This window comes from Crinia signifera, chromosome 1, assembly GCF_055691185.1.
Source record: "Crinia signifera chromosome 1, ASM5569118v1, whole genome shotgun sequence".
In the NCBI taxonomy this organism is placed as follows: domain Eukaryota; kingdom Metazoa; phylum Chordata; class Amphibia; order Anura; family Myobatrachidae; genus Crinia; species Crinia signifera.
This window is the reverse complement of record NC_139217.1, coordinates 144,918,930-144,933,462: the sequence shown is the minus strand read 5'-3', so window position 1 is coordinate 144,933,462 and position 14,533 is coordinate 144,918,930. Positions and strand designations below refer to the sequence as shown.

The 14,533-nt window shown below is 44.7% G+C and overlaps 1 protein-coding gene across 4 annotated transcripts in view; it reads right to left on the bottom strand.

The window, feature by feature from the left end:
- The window catches only part of PRSS12 (serine protease 12), a 164,596-nt gene that overhangs the window by 142,138 nt on the left and 7,925 nt on the right, over nucleotides 1-14,533 (bottom strand). The gene's annotated exons all lie outside the window — the stretch shown is intronic.

The following is a 14,533-nucleotide window of genomic DNA, read 5'->3' as shown; positions in this document are numbered from 1 at the left end:
TGTTTGGAGGATTCCCCTGGAACATTGAATAGAGTGAGCGGCCGGCACGGGGGTTGAACAGCGAGGATCACTTGTTTTCTGCGATCCCTGGCGTTTAACCCCCACGCCAGCCGCATTGAATACGGGCCTCTGAATTTACTAAGATGGAAGTTCTACTGAAGATGGGATGTTACCTATAGCGACCTATCAGATTCTATATATTATCTTCTATAAGATGCTAAATAATAATAAGTAGAATCTGATTGGTTGCCATGGCAACATCCCATATTCAATAAAACTCCCATCTTAGTAAATTTACCCCGAAGACCCCATAATATCCCTGTGTGCCCAGTTTTGGTCACTATCACCACAGTACAGTTTGCTGTTTTTTCCGCATAGGACTAGTAATAGTACTTCTACAGTATATATCCATTCATGGTCTGAACAGGGACAGCATTAGGATGCATTTGTTAGTAAAATAAGAGAAATATGTCTACAATCCGTTGGTCTTGGATGTATGTTTTTGTCTTCCGGGTATGAACTGTGCAGTGCTATAAGTACAGTATAGTGATAAACCCAAAACTTCTGTGAGCAGTTACTGTGAGTGACAGTGGCATTTTTAGCAGATATTTTGAGGATCTTTCACAGCAAGGTTAGTACTCAAAAGGTTAAGGGGCGCATTTACGAACATTATATTTACTAAAATAATGGGAAAAGGGGTGTTTTCACATAATTTTAGTTTCACATAAATGTACTAAAGGGCCTTTGGAGCTGGTTTTGTGAAAAACTGCTCCAAACCCATTTTTTTTGTAAGCAGATACCATTTCCCATACTTATAATGGGGGTTGGTGAGTATAAATCAGCAGAGGGGGGGGGGTCACAGCAGGCGGGGGCTTGTCACAACGAGGAGGGGGTGCCATCGGCGGCTATTGCGGCACATGCGCAGTACAGAATTGGGGTATATTTAATGAATAATACACTGATTAGTATCGCAGTGACACTACTTTATCGCAAGCTTTGTCCCTGCATGCGATAAGTTATACATCCGTGCTACGTAGTTAATTATCACATTGCCATTTGAGCCAATGTTATCATTGCACATCCGCATCCTCAGATGAGGATGGTGATAAATGGGCCCTAAAGTTCACAACCAGATAGTCAGATATGTGCTGTACATCTGGAAATATATACACCTTGTATAAACTTTTTATATACTACTAGTAAGCCAGCTCGAAGCAAATGCTATATATATATAGAGGATAATGCATTTTTGATTTAAACTGAACAATCTGAAAACAAGAATGTGAAAAGGTCAATATAAAGAGTACTCTACCCTTAAGGGCTGCATTGAAATCTGCAGAAGTTTTCCTAGCAAGGTAAATGAGATCACTCAGCTTATATACAGTGCAATTCTTAGGATGCTTCCTCCATATGCTTTCAGGCACAGTTACTAGTAATGCATACCTGGGGCCTAGGTGCACACAGTGACTCATCTAGTTTACAAGGAATCAATGTTGAGATTTGAACCAATGTCACCAGCACACACTCACACATTTCTAAGGCTGGGCTTACTGTACTTCCGTACAGCCTTCTGTAAAAGCCGGAAGGTTCACCACCACCCTTGTAATAAGTTAAAGGAGAAGAAATCTAGACGTAGCCACTACAATGCATATAATATTTAAAGCTAATACTTTATCCAGTTAAGCCAAGGGAAAGCTGATAACAGGCATCTAGCCAAGGTATATAAAGATATGCAGCCTAAATCAGAGCCTGGCCACCACCTTTCAACAAGGATTAAATAAGCCAGAAAATGTATAAAGAGATGTGAAAGTACAAAATGTTGGGAAAATTGTGGCCATGATAGAGACTTAGGGGTCCGATCTACTAAGCTGACATAAGGGGGGAAATCTCCTAATGAACAGGTATGAACGGGATCGGTCATGATCGGCCCAAAATATGGCCTGAGAACTTTACTAAGCTGAGTTCTCAGGATTCGTATTTTCCTATGCCAAACTCATTCTTATTTAGCTGCCATGTTTCCCAGCAGCCAAATATGGATGAGCCAGTCAGATCCGTGCGATGCTTGTTCTCTGTAAAAAATAGAAAAATGAAAGACATTTTTTTATTTACTTATTTTGAACTGAATTTAAGAGCGAATTCAGCCATACAAATGATAGTAAATAAGACGATCTGATAGAACTCTATGGTCATTTATGGCCGAGTTCAATCGATTGTTTAGTAACTTGAACAGCCAAATTCGGCTGAAATTGCCATTCGTAAATGCAGCACATCAGCCAAATTCGGCTGATTATAAATTTGTTGGATGTCGGTTCCCGGCAGTGTTTAAGATCGAAATGGGTGCATTCATACCAATTTGATCTTAGTAAATGTCCCCGATACAGTTTCTACATAATTTCACATGTGGTCTGCACTGGCCTTTTTTAAATAAAAACATAAGATCATTGGGCCAACAGGCTTATTGGTGCCCCCGTCATATTTTTAGTTCACCAATAATAAAAATAAAGGTCCCAAAATCTTCAAGGGACTTGTTATCCCCTTGTAACTAGAGACAGGTATAGTGGAGAAGAATTACTGCATGTATACTATATCTCATCTCAGGGTTTAAAGATCGCAGACCCCCTGGGTTACAGTCTTCTATAGGACATAAACCATTTCAGAAATAATAGCTATGATTTCAGTTCTGCCAGTGGATGTTGCTCTTTTATCTGACAATGGTAATGACTCATACTCAGCACCAATGGGAATTGATATGTTCACCGAATGACAAAATAAAACATTGGTGACACAGGACTGCAAGAGACAATTCAGAAGAGCAAAATGCATGTCACACTGTAATAAAATGCAGGTACTTGTGTAGTTTCACTGCGGCACTGGGATCGCATCGCATGTGATTTGCGTGCGATGCAATGGTACTTGTGCAGTTTCACGGTACCCCTGCCCAGGGGCTGGCTGGCAACTTTTAGCCTAGGGGGCAAGTCCAGAGCACTGGCCCATAATCAGCCAAGTCACCGTCGGAAGGAATGCTTTTGCGCGCCGTAGGCGCGCCGAAAAATTAGGGGCGTGGCCTATCATAAGGGGCGTTGCCTGTACCATGATTGTATTGTGAACCTGCAGATTGCACATTTTAGCGAACCTTGTAATACCCATTACACATAAAGCCACATGCCGTAATGCCAATTACACATTATGCTGAACACCATGATGCCAGTTACACATTACGCCCAACACTGTGATGCTAATTACACATTATGCTGCACACCTTGATGCCCATTACACCCCATACTGTGATGGCAATTACCCAATGCTCCCCACACCGTAATGTCCATTACGCCCCATACCATGATGCCCATTACACCGCACAATGTGATGTCCACAGTGCCAGATATGCCCCCACAGTGCAAGATATTCCGCCACAGTACCAAATACACATATGCCCCCACAGTGCCAGACACAAATGCCGCCACAGTGCCAGATATTCTGCCACAGTGCCAAATACGCATATTCCTCCACAGTGCCAGATATGCCCCCAGAGTGCCAGAGACACATATGCCCCCACAGTGCCAGAGACAAATATGCCCCCACAGTGCCAGAGACACATATTCCCCCACAGTGCCAAAGACACATATGCCCCCACAGTGCCAGATATGCCCCCACAGTGCCAGAGACACATATGCCCCCACAGTGCCAGAGACACATATGCCCCCTCAGTGCCAGAGACACATATTCCCCCACAGTGCCAAAGACACATATGCCCCCACAGTGCCAGATATGCCCCCACAGTGCCAGAGACACATATGCCCCCACAGTGCCAGAGACACATATGCCCCCACAGTGCCAAATACACATATGCCCCCACAGTGCCAGACACATATGCCCCCACAGTGCCAGATACACATATGCCCCCACAGTGCCAGATACACATATGCCCCCACAGTGCCAGATATGCCCCCACAGTGCCAGATACACATATGCCCCCACAGTGCCAGATATGCCCCCACAGTGCCAAATGCACATATGCCCCACAGTGCCAGATACACATATGCCCCCACAGTGCCAAATACACATATGCCCCCACAGTGCCAGATACACATATGCCCCCACAGTGCCAAATACACATATGCCCCACTGTGCCAGATACACATATGCCCCCACAGTGCCAAATACATATATGCCCCCACAGTGCCAGATATGCCCCCCACAGTGCCAGATACACATATGCCCCCACACAGTGCCAGATATGCCCCCACACAGTGCCAGATATGCTCCCACACAGTGCCAGATATGCCCCCACACAGTGCCAGATATGCCCCCACAGTGACAGAAACACATATGCTGGGGTGAGGGAGGGGGGGGGGAGAGCGCTTACCCACTCGCTAGCTGCGGGCCGTGCTGCGGCTGGATCAGCTTCTCCAGCCCTCCTGCGCTGGCCGCGGCTTCCAGAACACGGCCGCGGCTACAGGAAAATGGCCGCCGGCCTCCTGCACTGAGAACATGTCCTCAGTGCAGGGGGCCGGCGGCCATTTTCCTGTAGCCGCGGCCGTGTTCTGTAAGCCGCGGCCAGTGCAGGAGGGCTGGAGAAGCTGATCCAGCCGCAGCACGGCCCGCACCCAGTGGGTGGGTAAGCGGCCCGGGGGGCATATGGCACTCTGCCCCCCGGCCCAGCCCGCCCCTGCCCCTGCCCGTGGATCGCATTGCACGCAAATCGCATGCAATCGCATGCGTTTTGATCACGTGCCAAGCAATGCGATTTGGCACACCCCCACTATTACTTAGCAAACCCCCACTATCCACGTCACCCCAAAGCGTGGTGAGGGCTCGTGGTACGTGTCCTCCCGACCTGTTCATACCCCCACTATCCTCTTCGGCATGGAGTTTATAAATTGTGGCAAGCGCAGCGAGCCACCGAGCCCGAATCGTGGCGAGCAGACGCGGAATACTCGTCAAGTAATCCGCGTCCACTTGCCACGATTTGGGCTCGTTTTACGTGTCCCCATGTGGGGTGCCATGCTCTCGCCACGCTTCGGGCTTGGTGGCTGCACTTTGCGTGCGATGTGATCCACGGGCAGGGGTGCCATGAAACTGCACAATTACATCGCATCACATGCAAATCGCATTACTTGCAATGTTCTGGATGAACTCCACAAAGGGTTAATTTTAAATAGGAATGATAAATGTCTTCTTTGTCTAAGTTTAGTATGGCCATATATTTGTATATTTATTTTCCGTATATTTAAGTGTCAGAAATTAATTCAGTAATGTATGACCTTTGCCCCCACACAAAGCAGGACTAGATAATAAATTGTTCCCCTCAGCTTGGGGCATTATTGCTGTCAGTATTTGCGTACAATTCCTTTTTCATCACTGGCTCAATCTTAGCTGACAGCAAAGCTGTTTCAACAAGTCTGCTTGCACGGCACCTGAGGAAAGCTCGCAACAAGGGCGAACAATTTACTAACAAACTGAATTTTTATGTTTTTATACAAGCATCCTGCAGTAACGCCGAACATTCCTCCATCGCTGATTGCATAAAGAGAATAGTAAGTCCTACTGTCTTTTATATAGCATAAACATTTGCTGCCAGGCTATCTCATCTCACTCTCAGCCTGACTTTATTTAGATGATATAAACTAAATTTTACATCAGTTCCGAGGTCAGTTATCTTGAAAAAGATCAATTGTTTCGCTCTGCAGTAATATGCTTCCTATTGAGCACAGTGTGTTTATGCCTCAAACTTGCAGAGTTCCAGAGTGAGAGGATGAAATGAGAGATTAGAGTTGTACGAGACAGGTTGTCAGAGGTTACGTCTAGACTGTTTGTGCTGACACACAGCGGACTTTCCAACCCTAACAATTTCTCCCGGTACACTATCATTTATCAACCTGAGCTGAATAAAAGAATGGTTATTTAAATCTGTAACAATGATTGATAAAAAAAAAAACAACTGAGGTTCCGGTGAGTTAGAAATTAGTGTTCCTCAAAAATATAAGTAGACCATAGTGAATCCCCAAAACAAAAATCACTTTATATCCAAGCAAATATCAGATCCAGGCAAATGCATCTGTTAAGCCCCCTACAAACTGCGTGATAAAATGAGCGATATCACTGATTTTAGCTTTCTGAGCGATATCGCTCATTGTATCGCCCAGGGTGTATGCTGCACCCAACGGCCGGTGCATGCTCTCGCCAGTCATTAATTACCCCTTCCATCTTCTCTGCATGCACAGATAATGGAGTAAATCATTAACGGTGGCCAGATTGCAGTATAGCCCATGCCCACCCCCCACCCCTGCCGTTGTTCATTTCCAGCTGGCATTCATAAATAAAGTGTGTATGTGTGTATATATAAACACTCCAAAATTTATTTCTTGACACTTATCTTCCATAACATCACAATTGGGTACATTAACATTTATTTAACATTAACATTTATTAGCAGTCACCCCCAGGATTAGAATCCAGGCAGGGCCGGTGCAAGGCACCAGAGCGCCCCAGGCAAGTCGGGGTGGGAGCACCCCGGTGTCTGCCGCCCGGGTACCTGTCTTGCGGCGCTGTAAAGCTGGCGGCAGCGGCGGGTCCCTGCAGTCAATAAGAAATAACAAGCGCTATCCGCTGGGCTATGCGGAAGCGCTTCTGTTTTGGAAACACTGGCCGCACGGCGCACGCTGATTGGCTGAATCTCAGCCAATCAGTGTGCGGCCAGTGTTTCCAAAACAGAAGCGCTTCCGCATAGCCCTGCGGATAGCGCTCGTTATTTATTATTGACTGCAGGGACCCCCCCGCCGCCGCCAGCTTTTACGCACATATACGCCACAGGACAGGTACCCGGGCGGCAAGGGGGGGCGAAATACCGCCCTCCAGTGGCCGGCGCCCTAGGCAAATGCCTAGATTTGCATAGTGGTGGCGCCGGCCCTGAACCCAGGATCTACTAGAGTGGAGACTGACACCTTGCTGGTAGCGTTATTTGCTAGTCTAACTACAGTATATGAGTTACTAACAGCTAGAAGTTAGAATAGTTAGAATTCAGCAATTAATTCCATGAGTAAGGTGATGGCTTCTAATACCGGGTGTCACACTTGCTAAATTCATGTTTAAAATAAAGATGGTATGTATAGGGACTAGAAGGGCAGCTGACACACAAGCGTTAGCCCCCGCTATCATGGTGGAGGAGATGTGCCCCCTTTGGAAAAGGAGCCTGGTGATTCCGTTGCTTTCCACTCTTCCACCACTGAGAAAATGTAAAATAGGAAAGCCCCTATTTGAATTTTAAACATGCTGTAGACCCACCTCTGGAGCCGCCATTGGTCATGTCTAAAAGCAGATTAAATCAGACTTGTACAGTACTGCAAATAGTGTTTTTATGTCACATGACTATTTTTATGTAAATGAGCTCATTTATATGTCAGTGCATCAAGGTGGTTTGGTCTGTAGGGGTGAAAGGGAGCATATTCTGTAAGGACGAACTGTACAGGCTGTGGCATTTCTTGCTGTATATTGACTAGGAGTCTGACAACGTAAAAACTGACTATGAAAATTATTGAGACATTTCATTATTGAGAAGTTTCATTATTAGGTGGCATAAGTCACATTTGTACTATACAGAAATATATAGAATTATATAAAAATTTGTTTGCAAACTGCACACAATCGATTTTTCTTTTGCTTTACCTGCTGCCTCACTTGTTTTTCCAATGCTTAATCAATAATATGTCGATACTACAGGAGCTGATTCAGAGTTGGGTGCAAGCAAAAAGAAAAGTAACTGTGCACCTGGAGTAGCCAAGTTCCACTTGCATACTGTACATTCAGGGCCGGTGCTAGGGTGTCTGGCGCCCTCCTGCAAACCATACATTTTGCGCCCTTTCACATTGCCATTGCAACAAGCTGCAGCCCGATTGTGGGAGTGTATGCAACATGCGATCCTATGGAGGATCTCGGGTGCATGTACATGTATGCATACACCATCTCAGTGCTGTGTCTGCAAAATGTTGCAGGCACTAAAGGTGCCCATACACGCTGTGAGAATCTGGGCTAGATCTCATCGCATCACACGGCATGCATGCAATGTGTGTGCGATGCGATCCGAAAGCAGTACAAAAAGTATGTGCAGCACTCGTGACTGAGGAGGGAAAGGAGGGGAGAGAAGGAGGAGATGGAAGAAGAGAGGAGGAGATAGAGGGGGCGGAGTGTTGAGGACTGGCAGAGGCACTGGCATAGCACACTGAGAAGAGGGAAGGAAGGGGAGGCGGCGCTGCTGCCTGTTCATCATTTGATTGACAGCTGACAGGCGCAGGGAGCAATGTGTAGGGGGCGGATCCAGACATGACATGTCATCCAGGCATTTACAGACAGCGCTACATGCCTCAGCGCAAGTGTCCGTGAGGAAGATGGGGCAGGTCGCAGGAGGAGGACAGTGTGTGTGCGGTGCAGGGAGCTGCTCAGCCTCTCTCTCCATACTGACAGTGAGGGCTGAGGCAGCTTTAGCAGAGCAGGGAGGGAGACAGCGCCTTTTCAGCATGGCGCCTCCCTGCTTTGCAGGAGCTGCTGAGTGGGTAGCGCCGGCCCTGTGTACATTTATAAAGTACATCATATCTACTCTCCTAATAGGTGCAGGAGACTCGTGAATTTTTGGTAATGACTCGGACCCCAGGAAGTGTAGGTCATACTTGCCTACCTTGTCTTTTCTTTCTCGGCAAGTCTGTAAAGCAGATGCAGGTGGATGGGGCCAGGCTAGTCACATCATTGGGCCCCTTCCTCTACCAGGAAGATTGCTGTGATTTACAAAGGAGCTGGGCCAAAATTATGCGTTTCCATAGAGATGCCTCATCAGGTGCCACCTTCCTAAATGAAGTGGCCAGAAAGGGGTGAAATACCAGGCCTTTTTTCTTTCCTTTCTGCATTGATTCACTTAAGCAAACAAAAGAAAAATTAAACCTTTTTTACAACCAAGTTCCAGAGAAGATAATAACCCTTGATTACTTTGATAATCATTAAGTTGTAGGTACTACTCTGGTAGATGATAAAACTAGAAGAATTTCCAACTGGATTATGATGGAACAGGAACAAAGAAAGAAAATTTATGCTATAAAAGAAATAGAAAAGGAAGGGTTTGGGAAAGGACGCGATTACGCTGGTAAGTAAGGATGGGTGCCAATGGGTTGTTAGTGGTTACCATCAATAGTTTGCTGGTGATAGTCAGTGGCAAATCTATAATAAGTGCAGGGTGTGCAGTGCACATGGGCCCCTGGGTAAAGGGAGCACAGAACACACACCTTTCATTCACATACACACATGCCCACATACATACACCTTGCATACTCTCCAAAGTCCTGTGTCAGTGGTTCACAAATTCAAATATTGTGCCACAGTCTTCTGTGCATTTCTGGGTCTCCTGGAACATGTCTGCACCATCTCCCCAGTGATTTCTGTTCCGTGTATATACAAATCTCTGGCAAAGCAACGCCATGCCATTTTTCAAGAGATTTGGGCATGCTCAGTACAGACATCACTGGATACTTGGCACAAGACCCAAACATGTGCAGTAGACTCTGGTACTAATAGTGCCTGAGTCTACTTGAAGATGTGCCACAAAGAGAGAAGAAAACCTACTGTACATGGAATCTGCACTTGGGTCCCCTCCTCTCTCATCCTCCTGTTCCAAAGGTCAATTGTTTAAACACTAATGGCAGTGGTCCAATGGTGCACAATTCTTCACATTCACCAAACATGAGCAAACATAATCTCCTTTCTTCTGCATATTTGTGATTAGGAACAATCAATAATTTTCTGATGGTGAGTAGAAACCATTGACCATCACCTTTCCATTACCCTATTCCCCACAGATCAGGAGGGCTGCTTAGCTCTGGAAGTCTCTCAAGGGGGTTTCCACAATTACTATTTGCTTGTAGTTTTCCTCTTAAAGTGGGAACCAGCTAAGACTGTCTATCTTTGGGGCTGGTTGAGGAATTGGGAGGATAGGGATGTTTTCAGAAGAGGAGGACCCTGCTACACTGTACTGTACTGTCTAAACAAAACTGTTGTTCATTTGTTGTTTTTTTATTTGTTTTTTTCCTCTTGTTTCCTAACAAAATGAATGGACTATGGATAATTGTCAATTTACAATAGTTCTTTATTAAAACAATTATTGCAAAAAAATAGTTAACAACTCTCTAGCACCTTCTGGGAAACTTCACAATTTTTGGGGAGCCCTAGAGAATTCTAGAAAAGTACAGCTAATTTCCACATCTTACCCAGTTTGCAGTGGACTGAATGGAGGGCATGGTATGACTCTCTGGGGTAGATGTATGAAGCAGTGATAAGGGAGGGGAAGTTATAAAGTGCCTGGTACTTTATCACCGGCCAATCAGCTCCTGACTGTTAAGTTACAGGCTGGGTTTAAAAGGGACAGTTAGGAACTGATTGGCCGGTGATAAAGTACCAGGCATTTTATCACTTCTCCTCCCTTATCTCTGCTTCATATACCTACCCCTCAGAGGTCCCCTCCATCTCCTCTACTAGACAACTTCTGTAGGGAATCATTAAATATTGGCAAGCACGCATAAATCAGTTTAATACATAGGGTAAAGTCTAGAAATCACATTCACTCTTTTCACCCTTTAATAAATGAGACCTTTAGATAGAGTACAACAAAACTGTTTTGTCTACTATAGTGGATATAGTCAAAAGATCAACGACAACATTGTGGAAATTCATAACGTCAAAATCACAATGTTAACAGTTATTCTGACATTGTTAAAATGTTGACAGAAGTGGCAAAAGTTTATACAGTATGTTGCCATTATCATAATGTTGACATTAGGGATAGGCTGTGAGTTAGGATTAGACTGTCAGTGGGTGGATTAGGCTTAGGCTGCTGGGTGAGGAATGTTACAGTTAGGCACTAGATTGAGGTTTAAGGGATTGCAGAGTAATTCTTTCAACACCGGAAGTCTGCCGTTTAAACATAAAGTCCTCCAATGTATGGTGAAAAGTGTGTCCATAATCAAATGGAGGATATGTCCACAATAAGTGATCTCTACAACGAGAAAAAGAATAGTGCAATACCGCTTTGCTGGAAAGGGATAACAATATTTTATTCATGCACTCACAATTTTTAAAACTTATGTAAACATATAATCACCAGCCGGTGAAGTGATGGGGAGGTTATACCCAGTCTTTCTCCTTAGATGGACATCAAGGCTCCGGAACCTCTTCAGTCATAAAGGGAGATTCAGGGGTGTATAGCAAGCTTTTTTCTCCTCCAGGTAAACAGGTAATTCGAACAGCCACGGGAACCACTGCTTAATGCATTTCGGACCTTTGGGTCCTTCCTCAGAAGCCTTAAGGAGAAAGACTGGGTGTAACCTCCCCATCACTTCACCGGCTGGTGATTATATGTTTACATAAGTTTTAAAAATTGTGAGTGCATGAATAAAATATTGTTATCCCTTTCCAGCAAAGCGGTATTGCACTATTCTTTTTCTCGTTGTAGAGATCACTTATTGTGGACATATCCTCCATTTGATTGTGGACACACTTTTCACCATACATTGGAGGACTTTATGTTTAAACAGCAGACATTCCTTATGTCAGTTTTAAGGATGATTCCTGCATGAATCTAAAGGACACTTACCCATTCTTCTTGTTTAGTGTAAGTTTATCTGAAAGCGCTAAGTGATATTTTGAACTTTCTTGTTGTATCTATTGTGTTGGAAGGTGGTGAAACCTTCCTTTCAAAATTTCCAGCTGCATTCAGTTATCAGCGCATGATCAATCAAACAAACCCATTGTTTTTTTCTGTAACACCGGAAGTCTGACACATGACCACCAAGACCCGGAAGGCAGTGCTAAAATGTCAACATTTCATTGCTGTCTAGATAATTATTGGCAACATGGTCTACTTAAGATCACTCAGACACTGGAGGGATACACAAGCACTAGCCAAACACTCTGGTTGATATCCTGTGTTTTCTGGGATTATACTATATTCAGACGCTTCATCAAGTCTGTTTCTGTGATCATATTATTTTTACTATACCAAGATCATTTTTGGACGGTCTAGCTAAATTACAAAGAGTCCAGTGATAAGGACCTATTTTACTGCCACGAACTTCAAAACTTCTATAAATGATGGTCTTTGAGTTTACAGCCCTGATGAAGTCGCTATGACAAAACGCATCTGGTTTCTATTCCATAGCCATCAAGAACTGACTACATAAAGAACTGCTGCTAATTCTGTATTGTTTTATACTATTTGAATAAATATTACGATAAATATTGTGTGTTAATATTTTACTGAGAAATGACACTCACTTGAGTGGTGGAGGTTTACTTATAAGCGCACTCTATCTTCTACATACGGTCTACTTAATGTCGACATTATGACTTTAATCTTAAAAAAATACACAGAAGATGCACATACAGTATCAATATCTACTCAAATCTAATTTCTTTAAGTAAATATTCAGTAAACGTGACCTCAATGTTTATGTTTGAGTTAATGGATTTGAATATATTTTGTTTTATTGTACTCAGACTCTTTTCCCCATTCAAAGTGTGGCAGGCAGATGTGGGCGATAAGAATGTGAGTGGAAGTAATGACGTAAATGGGACTTTTTACACCCACCCTAAGCTTTTAAAGAGGAAGAAACATGAAGACCTTTTTAATCACGATACAATGGGGAGCTGAAGATTTAAATGATGTGAAGCTGCAAAATTGGCAACTGAGCGGTTGATTACTCAACCATTCTCCACATAAAACCAGGCAATAAAATATAATTTGTTATAGTTTATGCATGAATCAGGCAAACATAGAGATTTCAAGTCATTGGATGGCTTCTTTGAAAAACAAATACATGGAAGGATATTCATAGTATGAGCTGGGCATGGGATATTTTTTTATAATGAAATTACCGGTTATAATAAAATGATGGTAAAAAATGACAATATGAAGCTTTGGTACTTATGAGTTATCCGGGCGTCCGATTTTTAAATCGGGTCGGATCGGGACATCGCATCGCATCGCATGCGACCATCGGATGCGATGCGATGCGATGACCCGATTTTTCCATAGGAATCAATGTTAAAATGGACTAAGTCCATTTTAACATGGAATTCAATGGGAAAATCGGGTCCTTTTCATACCCCTACTATACAAGTGGGCATGGAGTTGGATATAAACCTGTGGCGAGCGTAGCGAGCCACCGAGCCCGAAGCGTGGCGAGCGTAGCGAGCCCCGCGAGGGGACACGGAATACCGTCCCCTCGCGGGGCTCGCTTCGCTCGCCACGCTTCGGGCTCGGTGGCTCGCTACGCTCGCCACAGATTTATATCCAACTCCATGCCCACTTGGATAGTAGGGGTATGAAAAGGACCCCTTTTTCCCATTGAATTCCATGTTAAAATGGACTCAGTCCATTTTAACATTGATTCCTATGGAAAAATCGGGTCATCGCATCCGATGGTCGGATGCGATGCGATGCGATGCGATGCGATATCGCATCGCATCGCATCTGATTGTATGCCTTAACTTAAGGCATACAATCAAAAAATCGGGAGCCCGGATAACTCACAAGTACCGAAGCTTTTATTATTTAGAAATATGTTATGCAGAAATATACCTACAATAAAACTAAATAATCCTTCTCTTATCAGCTAATGTATTATCTAATGCTCATTCATGCAACCTGTGTAGAGAATAAGTGGGTACCAAAATTTATTTTTGGTGTAACTGATGCCATATATACTATAGTGCTTCTTTTGTGGTCCCAGTAAATGGCACACTGATACTTTGGACCCCCCAAAACAGTGGCATACTGACACGCCAGGCCTCAGAACAGTGGCACACTGACACATCAGGCCCCAAAGCAGTGACACACTAACACATCAGGCCCCAGAACAGTGGCACATTGACAGGTCAGGCCCCAGAACAGTGGCACACTGACACGTCAGGTCCCAGAACAGTGGCATGCTGACAAGTCAGGCCTCAGAACAGTGGCACACTGACACCTCAGACCTCAGAACAGTGGCACACTGACACATCAGGCCCAAAAGTAGTGGCACACTAACATATCAGGCCCCAGAACAGTGGCACATTGACATGTCAGGCCCCAGAACAGTGGCACATTGACATGTCAGGCCCCAGAACAGTGGCACATTGACACGTCAGGCCCCAGAACAGTGGCACATTGACACGTCAGGCCCCAGAACTGTGGCACACTGACACGTCAGGCCCCAGAACTGTGGCACACTGACACGTCAGGTCCCAAAACAGTGGCACACTAACATGTCAGGCCCCAAAGCAGTGGCACACTAACACATCAGGCCCCAGAACAGTGGCACATTGACACATCAGGTCCCAGAACAGTGGCACACTGACACGTCAGGTCCCAGAACAGTGGCACACTGACACCTCAGGCCACAGAACAGTGGCACACTGACACCTCAGGCCACAGAACAGTGGCACACTGACACGTAAAGTCTCAGAACAGTGGCACACTGACACCTCAGGCTCCACAACTGTGGCACACTGACACCTT